The 18,462-nt window shown below is 38.1% G+C and overlaps 1 protein-coding gene, 2 non-coding genes and 1 pseudogene across 3 annotated transcripts in view; 3 read left to right on the forward strand and 1 right to left on the reverse strand.

Annotated features, from left to right (window-relative positions):
- Window positions 1–18,462, reverse strand: part of LOC138242797 (zinc finger protein 271-like) — a 683,123-nt gene that overhangs the window by 436,511 nt on the left and 228,150 nt on the right. The gene's annotated exons all lie outside the window — the stretch shown is intronic.
- LOC138242769 (zinc finger protein 271-like) overlaps window positions 1–18,462 on the forward strand; it is a 735,173-nt pseudogene that overhangs the window by 37,493 nt on the left and 679,218 nt on the right.
- trnat-cgu (transfer RNA threonine (anticodon CGU)) lies at window positions 8,368–8,439 on the forward strand. The gene has a single exon. It is a non-coding gene; the product is annotated as a tRNA-Thr (tRNA).
- Window positions 17,070–17,141, forward strand: trnaa-cgc (transfer RNA alanine (anticodon CGC)). Its single transcript has one exon. It is a non-coding gene; the product is annotated as a tRNA-Ala (tRNA).

Consider the following 18,462-nt stretch of genomic DNA (forward strand, 5'->3'; position numbering starts at 1 on the left):
TAAAAAGACAAGGGACATTCTTCCTCCCCCTACATTCTAAGAGTAGAATAGAATTTTCCTTTGACAAAACAAGGCTCGCCAGATAATGTGAATCGAAACCTGTTTTTCTAGCTTTTAAAGTCGTGCAATGTGTAAGCAGGAACACATCATTATTTCTTACATATGAAAAATACATAATATAGCTCCCAAACAAACACAAACGTGTTTTTAATAAAATGCTTTTGTTCACTCATAATCTGACAATTTCAGGAAGACTAAGGAAGGACTAAGGAAATTGTCATCTGTTGTTGAAGCTCTGTGAGCTCGGTGACTTTGAGACCACTTGTTATCCCAGGTTGTTTGAATCGCCACAATTCAGATAGAGAAAAAAGAGCTGACTGACAAGATTTAAGATGTGGCTGTCAATGTTGGATTAAAAAAAAACACGTTGCCCGATGTTAGTTGCATTGATTGAAAAAGAATTTTAGTTCGAGAGACTGGATAAGTAATTCAAGTGTTTTTTTTTAACTTCCTGAAAAACAAGTAATAAAACTAAATTCAATTTAAAGGTCTTTATTAACATGACAGATGGGTGCAATCAGTGTTGGGTATTTACTTTGTAATCTGTATTGCTTGGTGATGCCACTTTTAAAGGTGATATATAAAATCAAGGCTTTAACTTGCTTTAACTCTGTGTCCGTCCTATCTGAGACCGAAAGTATTACAATATGTATCTTTATAGCAGGTGGTGTACAGCTTTTTAGTATAGATTACACTTTTCTAAAATGTATTTAAAAAATAAAAACGATTACAATCTAATCTTTCCACGTTTGATCCCAAGATCCCAAGAAAAATAAATCTAAACGGGGAGAAAGCTATGCTGAAAGTTTATTAAGATACTTAGAAGACTACACAGCCCAATTTATGTTGCATTTGTCTGATTGTGAGGCGAAACATCCCTACACAGCCCTGTCGCAGTACACAAATATAATCATATCGTTATTAATTTCTTTAGATACGCAATTCCATATTATATTAGCAGAAAAGCTTAAAACTGCCACTATTTCACATGTTAGTTAAAGACTTCGATGCTTAAAATGTTTAGGGAGAAATCAAATTTTCTTTAAAGTATTGATTCCTGGAATCTGACTGGCTGACAGCCTTCTGAAGTAGTTCCATAATATCTGGTATACGGAAAAGAAAGTGTTGAGAAAAAAAGCCTGGATTCTCATGTATCTGATACAAGTATCTTTTAATACAGTCTTTGATGTGCTCTTGAGGATCCTTGTGATATTTTGAGCCCTGGTTGAATGATAAGTGTTGCAGTTTAAATAATTTTCGTAGTTAGAAATTATGAAACGCTCTGTTAAAAGCAAGGGAGTTTTTATGTCCGTTGCAGTAAAAGAAAATGCCTGACAAAGTAGGGCTTGGACAGATTCCAAGTGCTTGTACAAATGTGCTTAAGAAATTATCCACGAAATGCTGTGGTGTTTGTCAAAGAAAAAACTAAAAGTATTTTCGTTTAAAATGACGGTTAGAAAGAATGTGGACCAGCATAATACTTTGAGTTTACAGCTTGTCCAAAGTCATTCATTATTAATACTATTAGTAATATCTTCGGTAAAGGCTTTGATGCATAAATATTTCTGATAAAGGTAGGTTGTGTACTTTTGTCCAACTTTTGTCCAAGCTCAAATGCTGTACATGAGAGGTTCCAGCATGACCTCAAATGACGCGATACACTGCGTGATACTGCATGATACTGCGTTTTAATGTGACACGCCCACCGGGGTATACCACGAAATACCCCACCCATTTTGAATGGCTGCATCTGTGTATACGTCGCTGCGACGTATTATCAACATCTAATTGCAACCGTAAAATCGACAACATTAATAAACGCATATATAACGTCGAAAACACTTTTAACACAGTGCCTGAGGCTTTTTACTGTATATATCGTGGGTGCTGCAACTAGGAGTATACAGCCATCTGCACAGTGTACGAAGTAAATTATTTACGTAGTAATTAATTAATTTACTATATTTATTACTGTATTTTCTATATTTATTACTATATGTACTATATTTATTTTACACGTGTAAATAAATTAATGTTTGGCCATTGACAAAGTACAACTATTTTTTTATTACAAGTTAAGTAAATCCTTTTGCCCAAAACTGAAGGGGCGACACTCCTCCCTCCCCCCGTGACCTGTCCCCATCCTATTCCATAATGTCATTATATACAGTGCCTTGCGAAAGTATTCAGCCCCCTTGAACTTTTCAACCTTTTGCCACATTTCAGGGTTCAAACATAAAGATATAAATTTTTTATTTTATGTGAAGAATCACCAACAAGTGGGACACAATTGTGAAGTGGAACGAAATCTATTGGATTTTTGAAACTTTTTTAACTAATAAAAAAATGAAAAGTGGGGCGTGCAAAATTATTCGGCCCCTTTACTTTCAGTGCAGCAAACTCACTCCAGAAGTTCAGCGAGGATCTCTGAATGATCCAATGTTGTCCTAAATGAGTGATGGTGATAAATAGAATCCACCTGTGTGTAATCAAGTCTCTGTATAAATGCACCTGCTCTGTGATAGTCTCAAGGTTCTGTTGAAAGCGCAGAGAGCATCATGAAGACCAAGGAACACACCAGGCAGGTCCGTAATACTGTTGTGGAGAAGTTTAAAGCCGGATTTGGATACAAAAAGATTTCCCAAGCTTCAAACATCCCAAGGAGCACTGTGCAAGCGATCATCTTGAAATGGAAGGAGTATCAGACCACTACAAATCTACCAAGACCTGGCCGTCCCTCTAAACTTTCAGCTCAGACAAGGAGAAGACTGATCAGAGATGCAGCCAAGAGGCCCATGATCACTCTGGATGAACTGCAGAGAACTACAGCTGAGGTGGGAGAGTCTGTCCATAGGACAACAATCAGTCTTACACTGCACAAATCTGGCCTTTATGGAAGAGTGGCAAGAAGAAAGCCATTTCTCAAAGATATCCATAAAAAGTCTCGTCTAAAGTTTGCCACAAGCCACCTGGGAGACACCCCAAACATTTGGAAGAAGGTGCTCTGGTCAGATGAAACCAAAATCGAACTTTTTGGCCACAATGCAAAACGATATGTTTGGCGTAAAAGCAACACAGCTCATCACCCTCAACACACCATCCCCACTGTCAAACATGGTGGTGGCAGCATCATGGTTTGGGCCTGCTTTTCTTCACCAGGGACAGGGAAGATGGTTAAAATTGAGGGGAAGATGGATGCAGCCAAATACAGGACCATTCTGGATGAAAACCTGTTGGAGTCTGCAAAAGACCTGAAACTGGGACGGAGATTTATCTTCCAACAAGACAATGATCCCAAACATACAGCAAAATCTACAAAGGAATGGTTCACAAATAAACGTATCCAGGTGTTTGAATGGCCAAGTCAAAGTCCAGACCTGAATCCAATCGAGAATCTGTGGAAAGAGCTGAAAACTGCTGTTCACAAACGCTCTCCATCCAACCTCACTGAGCTCGAGCTGTTTTGCAAGGAAGAATGGGCAAGAATTTCAGTCTCTCGATGTGCAAAACTGATAGAGACATACCCCAAGCCACTTGCAGCTGTAATCGCAGCAAAAGGTGGCTCTACAAAGTATTAACGCAAGGGGGCCGAATAATTTTGCACGCCCCACTTTTCATTTTTTTATTAGTTAAAAAAGTTTCAAAAATCCAATAGATTTCGTTCCACTTCACAATTGTGTCCCACTTGTTGGTGATTCTTCACATAAAATAAAAAATTTATATCTTTATGTTTGAAGCCTGAAATGTGGCAAAAGGTTGAAAAGTTCAAGGGGGCCGAATACTTTCGCAAGGCACTGTATAATACCTTACAACAGTGACCGTTTCCTTACTAACTGCATGCATTAAAATTGCACATCAGCTCATAGTAGGGGGCACATAGCTGCGATGTATTATCAATGTTAAATTTCAACCATAATATCGACAACATTAATAAACGCATACGTTGTGGTATATTTTCCGGTTATATACCACAATGCATTGCTAGTATTCGTTGGTCACCATTTTGGACACGTTTTTCAATCGTAGAAGAAATCCGCAAATATCTCAGCAATCCTCTTTTGACGAGTAAGTATAAATAATAATAATAATACTATCTGAATACATACAGATCTTACTTAATATTATTTTGATTAAAATAGTACGTTAATAAGCAAAAAATGGCACATAAAAATAGTATGAAGGGGAAGATGACACAAAATAGTTTTGCCGTTTCTCTAATTATTCTTATTCTATGTTGTACTTTCAAACTTTGGGTACTCTTTAATTAGGACAGACTTTATTGCTCAACTGCTATGATGCAAGCCAAATTTTATACGTTTATTATAGCTTTGAGCTTAGTTAACCTTAATGGTTCATTTTTGAGATTATACTAAAGAAGATATTAATCATCATTTATTTGGGTAGTAATATTATATAATTTTCTCCTAGCTGCGGTGCTGAAGTCCCACCCTACCTTTAAAGAAATAAAGGAACACACAATGTGTTACTTGAAGAATGCATATGCAAGGCAGGGGGCCAGGAGATCTGGACACTGAAAATAATAGGTTTCTGGTTCTAACTGTTAGGACAATTAGACAGGGTTTGCAAATGGTGGACAAAAATCGTCTTAACTTTCATTGTAATATTTTTTTTCTTGGAAATATAGAAGTTGTACATTTTAAAATCTGTATTGTAATGTATAATAAGCCTCTACCCATATACGTATAATAGTCCTCTAAAATTATCCGTATAATAGACTTCTAACCATATACGTATAATAGACCTCTAAAGTTATCCGTATAATAGACCTCTAACCATATACGTATAATAGTCCTCTAAAGTTATCCTGAACTCCAATCATATATGTATAATAGTGCTCTAAATTTATCCGTATAATAGAACTCCAACCATTTATGTATAATGAACACCTTATCATAGACGTATAACAATAGACATATATTAGAATTTCATTCTAGACGAATTGCGGACCACATTTAGACGTCTAAGGTATGCGTTTAATAGACGTATATTATACATCTTTTGCCCACTGGGCCGTCGTCCATGTGACTGGATATAAAAATAACTGATTCATTTTTAACCGGTCTCTGGAAGCTTAGATGTGACTATTTTTCCTTCCTTATTTCTTCATTCCCATGAATTTACTCTGTATTAGAGGAAACGCGAAAGTGGGAAACTGCAGACATTCTTCGTGAGTGGTGGATTGTGGTCAGTGAGCATCTGCACATCTCTAAGTCAGTTCCACAAGCTGTTCTGTTGGGGATGTAGCTCAATGGTAGAGGGCATGCTTTGCATGTATGAGGTCCTGTGTTCAATCCCTGGCATCTCCAAGTGTTTCATATTACTGTGCTCACATCGCAATCTTCTGTTGTGTGAGAACTCCTTGTCTGTGTTTATAGACAGCTAGGTTTACACAATTAAATTTAGACACACTTGAAGTGCTACAGTGTTCTCTCCTGTTTTAAATGTAACTCCAAAACATTTCGTTCTGTTCTTCACACTTGTCATGGCTTTTGCAGAAAACACCCTTTGAATTTCTTGAGAGATCATTCAGCGAGTGAGTCCTTCCTCTGGACTCCGCACTAAGCTGAAAGCTGCACAAACTCCTCATTGCATGTCCTGTACTCTTACAAGCGCTCTCGTGTAGATGTGGAGCACAGTTATAAGGACACTTTGAACTTTTTCCGTTTGAAACGGAAAATGCAAATGATCATGAAAAGTATTGATCGTATAAAATATCCATGGTACAACTCGAGAAAGAACTGAAGGACTACACAACAACTTTTGATGATTACAAGTTACTTTAAGAAATACAACCATCCGCACATGGGCTTGGATCCTGAACGCTTAAGTTGAAAGAGCAAAAGCGAAGGATGACCTGTAAACTCTCTTCATTGTCTTAAAGTTTATAAAATAAAACAATATCTTACTTTCTTAATAATTTCTTACTGTTTATAGACGATTTATTGAATTTTTGCAAAATCTCATTTACAAACTTTTTTCTGTTAAATTGTTATTCACATACTCGAATGTAGATAAACGTTATTGTCTTCCGGGTGTGTGCCCATTTCTCAAAAAAAATATTTGTTAGTCTGTTGGGAGGCTGCACAAGGTGTTTAGAGATAGAACATCTAAAAGACAGGCTTTCTAAGCTTAACATCAAGGCAGTTTTCTCAACAGAAATGCTCTTTGGCACTTTCAGCTTTACTTTGGGAACATTGCCGAGATCACTTCTGAGCCAATGCACGTGATAGTGTGCCGGCAAGTACATTTAATATTGGCTGTGTTAGCGAGCTGCTTTTCCCTTTGAAACTTTTACTTCTTCATGCTGAATCATTGGCAGGGGTAAAGCTAATTAAATCTTTTCGCATAGCGCTCCATCAGAAAATACTTTCTCCTTGGTCAAAACGGGCACAGAAAGTTTTATAAGGGCAGCCTGTTTTGCACCGTCTAAATAACCGACAGTATGCGAATAAGCTTTTTAATAACAGTGTTTACAATATAACCCATGTTCAAAAATGCTTTTAGCTTCTTTTAGTCTAAGAAACAGGGGTGTTTTAGCGGATTGTGGTCTTCAATTAGTAAACGCTGAAGTGTTTCCCCGCTCGTGAGCAGATCTGGCTCCATTTAAACAGAATCCTGCTCAGCTCCTGCTTTCACTGCAACTTTTGAATTGAGCCCAAAGCGATAAGCAAGCTGAATTATCAAAGCTCATTAGGTACTAGAGATCATGGTATGTTATCAGGTAAATGCAGTCCCATGTATCCTCCGTAATTTCGAGTAAATACCAAAACACACCATCCGCGACCCACAGGGGGAATAAGCAGGACTTGGTTGTTCAGAGCGTGAGGCAACTATCGCCAAGAGGGGGGTTTGATCCTCGCTCTCGCTACTATTTGAAATGCCAAAGACGCGTAATAGAGATTTTTGCAGATGTTTTTTTATGCTCCACTATACATTACAATAATGAAAACAAATCAATTAGAAATATGCAATACAACGTCGGTTCCCGAAAATAAAATCTGTTTTACACAGACATCATTGCTTTTGAGATAATCCAGATTGTGAAGACAACTGCGCCCTAGCTCTGGAAAATATTACTCAAAGGTTGGAAAGTACAACACGTTTGTACGTTTGACGTTTACAACATGTAACATGGCACTTCTCCAGCAAAGCAACTCAGGTTAGTGAACTACTGGTGTATTCAATACACCTCCATTCATCCATCACTTGTCAGGATGGTTGAGTGTTCTAAAGCACCATTCAAAGCGCTTTACAGGTAATGGGGACTCCCCTCCACCACCACCACCAAAGCACCATGATCAAAGACTTGTGTTTTTCTAGCTCTCACGGGTATTCTTGTCTCCAGATCGAGGTGTGGGTTCAAATCCCACTCCTACCAGTTGCTTGTCAGGATGGTTGAGTGTTCTAACGCACCCTGATTAAGGACTTCTGTTTTTCTAGCTCTCATGGGTATTCTTGTCTCTAGATCGAGGTTTTGGTTCAAATCCCACTCCTACCAACTACTCTTTTTCCCTGTTACATTTTCCCATCTTGATGTGCTTGCTGACAATGACAGGAGGAGGAAAATGGAGAAACTGCTTAGCAGACACATGATGGGCAGGAAGTTTCATGAACTATTAGATGTGATTAGCAGAAAGTCAACTATAAATAGACTTTGTGCATTAAGAACTGTTTGTGTTGCCTGTAATCTAGGTAAGATTTTCGGTAAGGTATGCATTCAAATGTGAAAGACTATAATAACATAAAACCAGGAGAAGACTTATTAAAACATACTGTTTTCCTTGCGGTTTCTAATGTATTTTATTAAATGGGGGCTTTGTGAAATCAACTTTTAGCCTCTTGGAATGCAGTCACTCTCCCCGGTCTAAATACCATTATGTAAATTAGGAAGCAGCAGTATTTTGATAAAGTGCGGTGTTCCTTTATCACAGTAACACAACAGTAAACAGTAAACGCTCAGGTGTTTATAATTACTCGGGAGCAGATCACCCTCAATCTAGAAAAAAACTTTCACAGCGATATTTGAATCGAGCCCCATAGCGTTAAGAAAGCTAAATTACACAAAGCTCATATGACATTGGGAGTCACTGTACCCTATCACGTCCTGCTTGCACTGTCCTACTAAAAGATTAGAGGGATCAGAAAGGACACAAACAACCCATGAATCAACGATTTTGAACTTAAGGGTCGCAAGCTCTACCGACTGCGCCTCTTGTTCCTCTATTACAACAGTAAAATTACTAGGGTTGATTCAACATATAGTAAGCTGACCCCGCTCACAGCGACGGCACGGTGGCCAAGTGGTAAGGCGTCGGTCTCGTAAACCGAAGATCGCGGGTCCGAATCCCGTCTGTGCCTCTTTCATTCACCGCCACGTTCCTTTATCTAAGTCTACAAGTAACATGGAAACGTCTCCTCTTGTTACTCTTTCTGTGGAAGCGCACAGTTTCCTGTTAAAGCCAGAACGTATTGTGGAAGTCTAATATATGAAATTTGTTAAGAAATTGATTGTCTTTTCACATAGAAAAACGAGAAAACCTTTTTTTCAGAAGTGGGATTCGAACAAAAAACCCGAGGGGAAACTGTGACCTGAACGCAACGCCTTAGATCCCCAGCCAACTCGCCTGTGGCTTTTATATTGAATTATATGTAATTTATTTATTTCTACTCGTTGATAAGAAAAAAAGTGAAATCATGTAATTAGGGAAATCTCTTTTTTTTTCATGTGGAAAACTAGCACAAGCAAATGTAAAGTTCAGAGCAGCGCTCAATAAAAACGATCAGAAACCGAAAGCGCGAATTATGCAGATCAGTACATTCCCATACCAGTTGTTCTGCAGAAGAAATAAAAATAGCCGAACTCAAAGACGTTGTATTGCATATTTCTAATTGGTTTATTTTCCTGATTGCAATGTATTGTGAAGCATAAAAGCCAGCTGCATCAATCTCTATTACGCGTCATTTCTAAAGGCGTTTCAAATAGCAGCCAGTGCAGTATTAACGCTTTTGGAGCATGTATTACATTGTAAATAATCTTATTTAAATAAGTTTAAATTCGCACACTGTTATTTAGACAGCGCAAACCTGTCTGACCTCATACAACTTTCTGTGCCCGCTGAGTAGATCTTAAAGCAGCTCCAGCCAAAGTACCCGTAATGGCAACACAGTGCTTTGAATTCGGCTTTTCTTATTTCTTCTGCAGAACCATCGGCATCGGAATATACTGATCCGCATAAGAAGCGCTTTCGGCTTTGATGGTTTTTATTGAGCGCTGCTCTTAACTTTACATTTGCTCAGGCTAGTTTTCCCCATGAAAAAAATACATTTCCCAAATTACACGATTTCACTTTTTTTCCTATCAACAAGTAGAAATAAATAAAACATATAATGCAATATAAGAGCTACAGACAGGATGCCTGGTGGTCTAAGGCGTTGCATTGAGGTCGCAGTTTCCCCTGGAGACGTTTGTTCAAATCGTACTTCCGACAAAGAGCCTCTCTCGTTAGAGTAGAAACGACAGAATCTCTAAGTAGAAAACATCTCGCATTTCACGTGTTTAATGTTATTTGTCTTAGTGGCTGTTTCGGTGAATGATGGCTCTCTTTTCTTGCAGGGTGACGGCAAACTTCTTCAGAGAGGGAGTCTCCTACGCACGGCTTTTCTTTATCAGGACCGAAGGTTACAGAGACAGACTTCAAACTCAAATGAATTACTTCTTGAGCATTTATGACCGGTAAAAAGCTGAGAGCAGAAGAAAACGTCATTGGAAATGAAGAAATGTCTGCTGACAGTAATCAGAGCTCACGCTCAACTGCGGACAACCGCTCCTTGTTAGTACAGTGTTGAGTACCCCCGCTTGTCGCGCGGAAGACCGGGGTAAGTTTCGGTGACAGGGTGCTGGTTTAATTTTTTAACAACCTGACTTCAGTTAAAAACTGTGTACTATTTACTAAGTTTAAGACTACTTATTGCGGTAGAATATGGAGATCATATCTAGCTCTGAGCTCAACTGCAACAAGAAGTCGTGCTTAACAAAGTCAGAGCCCAGCTGAACGTGTGCTCAGTGTAGTGCCCAGGACTCAGGAGCATTGTTGTGGTTCTAATTAGCACGAACTGCAGGGGCTCTGAATCAGAGCATTTCAATTTATCTGTTCAGTAAATTAAAATGCAAGACACCTTAAAATGGGATTATTACTTTGTCTCTGTCCCGTTTGTATATAATCGAATGTTTAAAAGATACCAGTAAGGACACACAACTACTAATGGGATACTTTTTGGAAATAATCCCAAAACAAGCACGTGCGGCAGCTGGTAAATCCCTGTAATAATATTTGCAGTGACAAAACACTTTGAAGATTTGCAATCTATTTAAATATGGATTTACTAAATTTCAGTTCTCCGGCATAACTGAACTCTCACTGTCGCATACTAAAGGCTTTACATGCATTAGCTGTGATACAGATTCTAATAAACACAGAATGAAACTTAGTTTTGTTCCTCATGGTGATCCTCTTGTAGATCCAAATGAAATGTTTAATATGATCCCCCAAGAAAAAAAAGGAGTCCATTTCTGAATAATTGATACCCCATCAAACATTTTTTAATATCCCTGCAAGTTTATACAGAGAATGCTGGTTCGCGGCTTAAATTCAAATTAAAAAAAAGGAAACGAGTTGGAAACTATGTCAATCTGGGATTTAAATCACCCAGAACATTTCACTACATTGGGCAGTATGTGACAGAGAGCAGCTCCTGACATCCTGACATCCCTTTGATAGATCAGTTAGTAAAGTGGAGGACTGTAGTGGGTAATAGCAGGGAATCCTTAGGTTGCTGGTTCAATTCCGGCTCAAAGGATGGCACCTTTTGTGTACTTTGTTTAATCAAAGAGTTAAAATAGTGAATCTGTTTCATTCATGCGTTGAACAAAAGCTCAATAAACGACGAAGCAGAGGCTCCTGTTCTGAATTCACCTCACGTCTGATTGTCTTGTTTTGGTCAAGATCTGATCTTTGAATTAAGGGACTACATTGTCTGCTTTTTAATTAAAAAATACATACAAATGTCAAGTTTTTTGTAGATATAAAGGTGTTCTCTGTTTTCAAAGGATAGCTACTTAATTGGCTTTATGATTTGGTATTGATTTTGTATTGTTGTATTATTAAGTTTGTGCTTTCTGTGTTTTTATCGTATTGTGAACTACTTTTTTAAACAAATGCTTACAAAGGCAGACACGGCACACATCTGTTTATACCAGCGGTGAATTGTACATTTTTATTAAGTACAATCTACTGTGCACTTTTGGGAGTATAACAGGTTCGATATAAAGTGGCAAAAATATAAAAGGGAAAAATACCCCAGACTGCGTGTAAAGGCTTCGTTGTGACTGTTGTTTTATTTTTAGATAAAGATGGCGTACTGTGCACAAAATGTTGCAGAAACACAATCTGATATTTTAATAACTATTATTTTAATAATTTGATAAGTATGAGGTCCCGGATCCAAATCTTCAGTCCTGATATTTTTAAAAATGATATTTTCCCTTCCTCTCGTTGAAGTCACACGACTAAAGACCACGACTTGTGGATATTTCCACAGCCTTTACATCAAACTATCAGTGAGCTAATTATCTTTTTTTAAACCTCCGGTTTTTCATCGATGCTCAATTACGCACGAACTGGAACCCGGGGGACCGCTGTGTGCACACGTTCACAACGCGAGAAATACTGTTCAATACGGCTTCGTATATGACCATAGGAAGCAGAACAGCGCAGTCTCCCATTACCCAGACTGTAAGCACGGGAATAAAGCTTTGTTTGATTTCTGAAACCCTTCCTTTACATCCTGTTTTCATTCAGGTAAGGGTCAACTATATTCACAATACTACTGACAGCAGGAAGATTAAAATATTCTTTTCTCAGCAGCTTATTAAAAACAGCTCCCATGATGTTCAAACCGACGTTTTACACAGAACACTGACACAGCTTTGTGTTCTGAATCTCTTTTTCTCGTGCTTTTATTTAATGTGTCACAATGCACTGGGATAGGGGTATTCTGTTCACAAACCAATAGCATTTAAACCACAGCACCCACAATGCTGCAAGTGTTTTGCACACTAAGCAGGTCCTCTGACTTTTCCCAGCTTTGTTTTGGGTTGTGGAACCTTTCTTTATATTTTTTAGGATTTTCTGAAGATAACACTACAGGTAATACACTGGGATAGGTGGGTCATATTCATGGCTCAATAGCATTTCAAATACAGCACCCACACTGCTGTACCCAAGTGTTTTACACACCAGACAGGCCCCCGAACCTCATACAACCTTGCTGTGGCTGTGGCCCCTTTCTTTATTTTGTAATGATTTTCTGAAGATAACACTACAGGTAATACACTGGGATAGGTGGGTCATATTCATGGCTCAATAGCATTTCAAATACAGCAGCCACACTCCCCTAACCTTATAAAACCTTTCTGTGGTTGTGGCCCCTTTATTTATTTTTTTAATAAGAATTTTAGTTTTTCAATATGGCACCATTAGACAGGCGGTACATGGGGATTGGGGGGTGCTATTCATGAGTCAATAGCTCTTCAAGCACAACAGCCACAGTGCTGCAACCAGGTGTTTTACACACCAGACAGCTCCCCTAACCTTATACAACCTCGCTTTGAGTTGTTTAACATTTGAAGAGCTATTGACTCGTGAAGAGCACAATGTACTATCCCCATGTATCGCCTGTCTAATGGTGCCATATTGAAAAACTCATAAAAAAATAAGGAAAGGGGCCACAACCACAGCAAGGTTGTATAAGGTTCTGGGGACTGCGCTGTTCTGCTTCCTATGGTCATATACGGGTTTTTCGCACGAAGCCGTATTGAACAGTATTTCTCGTGTTGTGAACGTGTGCACACAGCGGTCCCCCGGGTTCCAGTTCGTGCGTAATTATGCATCGATGAAAAACCGGAGGTTTAAAAAAAGATAATTAGCTCACTGACACTTTGATGTAGAGGCTGTGGAAATATCCACATGTTGTGGTCTTTAAAATGCATTTGGTTTGAAGGCGTTCTGTGCTTCCATTGCGAAGATATGGACAAAAGAATATTCGTGCTTGGTCAAAAAAATGTCATAAAAAATGAAAAAGTAAAGGCTGAGAAAGCATTCACAATGTATTTTATACACAAAGCAAGTATTCTCGCGATTCTAAGAGGTTTTGTGTAAACGCTTCAGGCATGACAAAATCGTTTTCAAACTTCAAGCTAACTTTACCCCGGTCTTCTCGGAATCATCTGTCCGGTTTCGGAAAACTTTCGAAACTTCGTGCACGATCGATTTAAGCACAATCTCCATGAAAGAGTACGCCTCAGTTTCCAGATTAAGCAACAAATTCTCCATTTTTTTCAGAGTTGATCTGAAAAACAAAAAAAATTCCTGCAGCTGCAGTGGCTGTAAACACGTGGGTTTGAACACAGAAAGCGAAACGTGGTCAAACAGAGGACTTCCGGGTTATCAGATGAACTTCCTTAGTGACCGTTGCTATGAACCACAAAAATATTAGTCGAATAATAATAATCTGAAAAAAAACAGTCCAGAATAGATGTTTGCGTTATATTATAGTGTAACGTATACGGCCGACATTTTTTTATTATTTTTATTAAATGTGTAAATAATTAACAAATACAACTAGAGGAGCAGAAATGGATAAAAGAAATAAAAACACGAACAGAAAAAAAAAATAACTGCCAGAGGTAAAGTAAGTAAATTATATTTTTTACATATATCAAATGTTTTCCTTGCTTTAGCATTTTTTTTTTTTCATTTTTATAGAATTTAAATAATATTTCAACTCAATCTGAAAAGTACTAAAAAGGGGAGTATTACTGGACCATTTTGATTTTATGAATGTAAAATTTACTAAGAATGACTAATAAATTTGCTATGAATAAATGCTTTTTTAAAAAAGGTATCTTACACAGTACAATATGAAAGTCCTTAAACCTAAAAAAAACACCTTTAAATGCCTACAAACAAAATTCTGCAAGTCCGTCCAAAACAACTTCACAAACACACACCTTACAACTAAATGTACCAAAGGTTCCCTTTCAGCTCGACAAAAAATGCACAAATCATCCTGCTCATGCTTAAATAAGTACTTTAGAGAGTACTTATTTAACTGGATAAAACCTATGAACAATTTTAAATGATATCTTTTTAACTTTATTTGTAATACAATATCCAACAGGAGTTGTCCAAACTAACTTCCAATTTATATTTTCAAATGGTGCAATCCAAAAAGATCAACTTGACGCACATGCCTTTCCTGTATAAAGTAAAAATCATCTCTCATTTTTTACAAAACAAATCGCTTTTCTTTTTGCAACATTTCGAATACCGTTAATTTCATAGAAACATCAACCTCAATTTCTTATTTATTCCGCACGTCTGCAGTCACTGTTTACATGTCTGCATTGTTTACTTGTACGTTGTCTACTGTTTGTACAGTATATTGTCTTGATGCACTGTCTGTACTTTGTGTAAAGTATCTATATCTAGATATCTAGATATATCTATATCTATGCTCTCGCAGTCTCCTTCCTCACCGCTCCTGCTCGCTTGACACTCAGTCTCTATGCCTGGGCTCGTTGAATCTCTGTCCAAGTCTTTTGGATCTTAATGACTATATGACCAAAAAATAATTTCAGGTTTACAAATTTGACACCTACTCAATTCAGAGTGCACATGTTTCTTGTTACAGAGGGGAAAAAATGCACATGAAATTTCTCATGCTCACCTATAAGGCTCTGCATGGCTTGGCACCTCATTACCTGTCTGAACTATTATCGCCCTACTCCCCACCTCACAACCTTCTCTCTTCTAATTCTGCTCTCCTAACTGTTCCCCAAGCCCATCTACATTCTGTGGGTGACAGGGCCTTCTCCTGTTATACCCCAAGCCCTGGAACTCTCTCCCCAAGGATATCACAGAGTCACCTTCTCTAAACTACTTCAAATCCAGACTCAAAACCCTCTTCTTCAGAAAAGCCTTTACTGAACTGGTCCCATTCTTCACCCCTCTGCTTTTCTTAGTACCACCATCCACGGTCTCCTCTATATATTGTAATTGTGTTTTATCTTGTGTATTTTTATTTATTGTTGTTGTCATTCTGTAAAGAGCTTTGAGAAGCCACCTTTTAAGGCGCTATCCCCATGTACCCCATGTATTAAGAAGACCCCCCTATTCCAGTATATTACCTGTAGTGTTATATTAAAAAAAATCATAAAAAAAGAAAGAACACTTTCACAACCCAAAGCAAGGTTGTATAAGGTGAGGGGAGCTGTATGGTCTGTAAAACACTTGGTTGTAGCATTGTGAATGTTGTGCTTCAAATGCTATTGAGTCATGAAGAGGACCTCCCTATCCCAGTGTATTGCGTGTCTAATAGGTGCCGTATTGAAAAAATCATAACAAAAACTGAAAGAGGTTTCACAACCCAAAGCAAGGCTGGGATAGGTCAGAGGACCTGCTTAGTGTGTAAAACACTTACTTGCAGCATTGTGGGTGCTGTGGTTTAAATGCTATTGGCTTGTGAACAGCATCCCCCTATCCTAGGGCACAGTGCCACATTCAATAAAACCATGAGAAAAAGAGATTCACAACCCAAAGCTCTGCCAGTCTTCTGTTTAAACAATCATGGACATCATGATTTGAACATCATGGGTGCTGTTTTTAAAAAGCTGTTGAGTAAAGAATAGGAATTTTCCCACAGAATGAAAACAGGAAATAAAGAAAGGGTTTCAGAAATAAAACAAAGCTTTATTCCCGTGCTGACAGTCTGGGTAATTGGAAACTGCTGTTCTGCTTCCTATGGTCATATATGAGTTTTTCGCATGAAACTCTATTGAGCAGTATTTCTGCGTTGTGAACGTATGTATGTATACAGCGGTCCCCCAGTGTTCCAGATGGTGCGTAATTGCGCATCAATCAAAACCCCGACTGTCAGAAAAGGATAATTAGCTCACTGATATGTTTATGGAGGGGTTGTGAAAATTTTCAATGTCGTGGTCTTTAAAATGCATTTGGTTTGAAGGCGTTCTGTGTTATATGATATGTGATATGGACACAAGAATATTCGTGCGTGGAATAAAAAGACAAACTGAAGGCTGTGAGAACATTCACAATGTACTTTATACACAGAGCAATTGTATATACAAAGCAATTGTTTCATAAAAACCCTACAGGCGTGCCAAAATCACTTTTGAACTTCAAGCTTACTTTACCCCGGTCAAAGTGATGAAGACACAGACATTCAATGAAAACGAATTTGATTCACTCAAGGCTCCGCTGTTGTGATGTCATTTTAATTAATGTTAGCTGTGATTAGGTGTCGTTTTTGTCTCTTTTAACTTAAGAGTTAAAGAGTTTAAGAGTCTGCTCCTTTCTTCCTGGTATAGAAATAACATGTTCCATGTTTACAACCACCACTATAAATTATTTGTTCAGCTCTAACGCCTGTCTGCGTTGACAAGGCATCTCAAAATGACATATTAAATAAGAACACGATCCTTCCGGTTACCATTCCTGTGGTTGGAGCGTTGTTTCGCCCTTTTTCGTTCTTCTACAATATTTACAGACAGGGTTTTATCACTGGAGTTGTACAGAAGAAGTGTGCATCGGTCCATGAAAATCATCAGTACTGCTGTTGTTCTATGCGTAGTTTAACCGAGAGCACTTAAAAGATGCAAAAAGCTTTCAAAGAAAACAGAATTGAAAGACAGTAGAGTAAGGAGGTAAAAAAGCACTCCCCCGTCGAGGAATTAACCACCGTCGCCCGTGTGACTGGATATAAAAATAACTGATTCGTTTTTGCCCAGTCTCTGGAAGCTTCAATGCGATTATTTTTCCTTCCTTATTTCTTCATTCCCATAAATTTACTCTGTAGTAGAGGAAACAAAAGTGGGAAATTGCAGGCATTCTCCATTTGCACACACTACTGGGGATGTAGCTCAGTGGTAGAGCGCATGCTTCGCATGTATGAGGTCTCGGGTTCAATCCCTGGCATCTCCAAGTGCTTTATATTATTGTGCTCACATCGCAATCTTCTGTTGAGTGAGAACTCTTTGTCGGTGTTCATAGAGAGCCAGGTTTACACAATTAAGTTCAGTCACAGACGAAGTGCTACAGTGTTGCTCTGCTGTTTTAAATGTACCTTCAAAGCATTTAGTTCTGTTAACTACAACAAATGATTTGAACTAATTTAACGTCATATTCAGGAAATCCAGAGAACGTCTCCACACTTGTAGTGGCTGTTGAAGAAGCCACCTGTTGAATCTCACCCGGGATTTCTTGAGAGATCGTTCAGCGAGCGAGTCCTCCCTCTGGACCCCGCACTGAGCTGAAAGCTGCGCGAATTCCTCACTGCGTGTCCTGTACTGTTACAGGTGCTCTCGTGTAGATGTGGAGCACAGCCATAAGGACACTTTGAACTTTTTCCATATGTGAAGGAAAATTCAAAAGAGCATGAAAAGTATGGATTGTATAAAATCTCCATTGGACAACTCGAGAAAAAACTGAAGGACTAAACAACGACTTTTGATGATTACAAGAGATTCAAGAAACACAACCGTCCGCACACTGGCTTGGATCCTGAACGCTTAAGTTAAGACAAAGCGAAGGATACGAACTGTAAACTCTCTTACAGTTTGTGAAATAAAACAATTTCTTACTTTCTTAATAATTTCTTACTGCTGATAGGCGATTTATTACATTTTAACAAAATCACAATTACAAACATTTTGGGTTAAACTATTATTCACACACTCTAACGAAGATAAACGTTAGTGTCTTCCTGTGTGTGAGCCCATTTCTAATAAGAATAAAAAATAAGTTATATCAATTGAATTGTTCTACTTTTTATACTTACATAGTCTTATTAATATTTCAGTTAAATATTTTCTTCTGTAGTAATACTAGTCTCGATTTACAATTTTTGGACATGGTAAATGTCCAAATAACTTGTGCATCTTAAATAACTTTGTTATTAGTTTCGGTTTTGGAAAATCGCGCCCAGAAGCTACCAAAACTGGTAATGCAATAGCAGCCTTCTGGGTGGAAAACAAAAAGTATTTCTTGGTATGAATCCTAGCTCATTTATAGGCGGCATTCTAGGACTTCTCGCTTCAGAAATCCTGTCAACGCATCGTACGTTTCTATTCCATCAATATCAGGAGTGTTATCACTACCAAACGCTAAGAATAGATCCTGGCAATACAAGATCTTCGTTGGAAAATTGTTTATTTTATTTTTTTTAAATATTTTCAATACCATCCAAAAAGTCAAGTTTCAATTGTATGCAACTGATGAGATCTCTCTTCGATGGAAGTTATAA

The sequence above is a fragment of the Lepisosteus oculatus genome, chromosome 14 (genome assembly GCF_040954835.1).
Source record: "Lepisosteus oculatus isolate fLepOcu1 chromosome 14, fLepOcu1.hap2, whole genome shotgun sequence".
Lineage (NCBI taxonomy): Eukaryota > Metazoa > Chordata > Actinopteri > Semionotiformes > Lepisosteidae > Lepisosteus > Lepisosteus oculatus.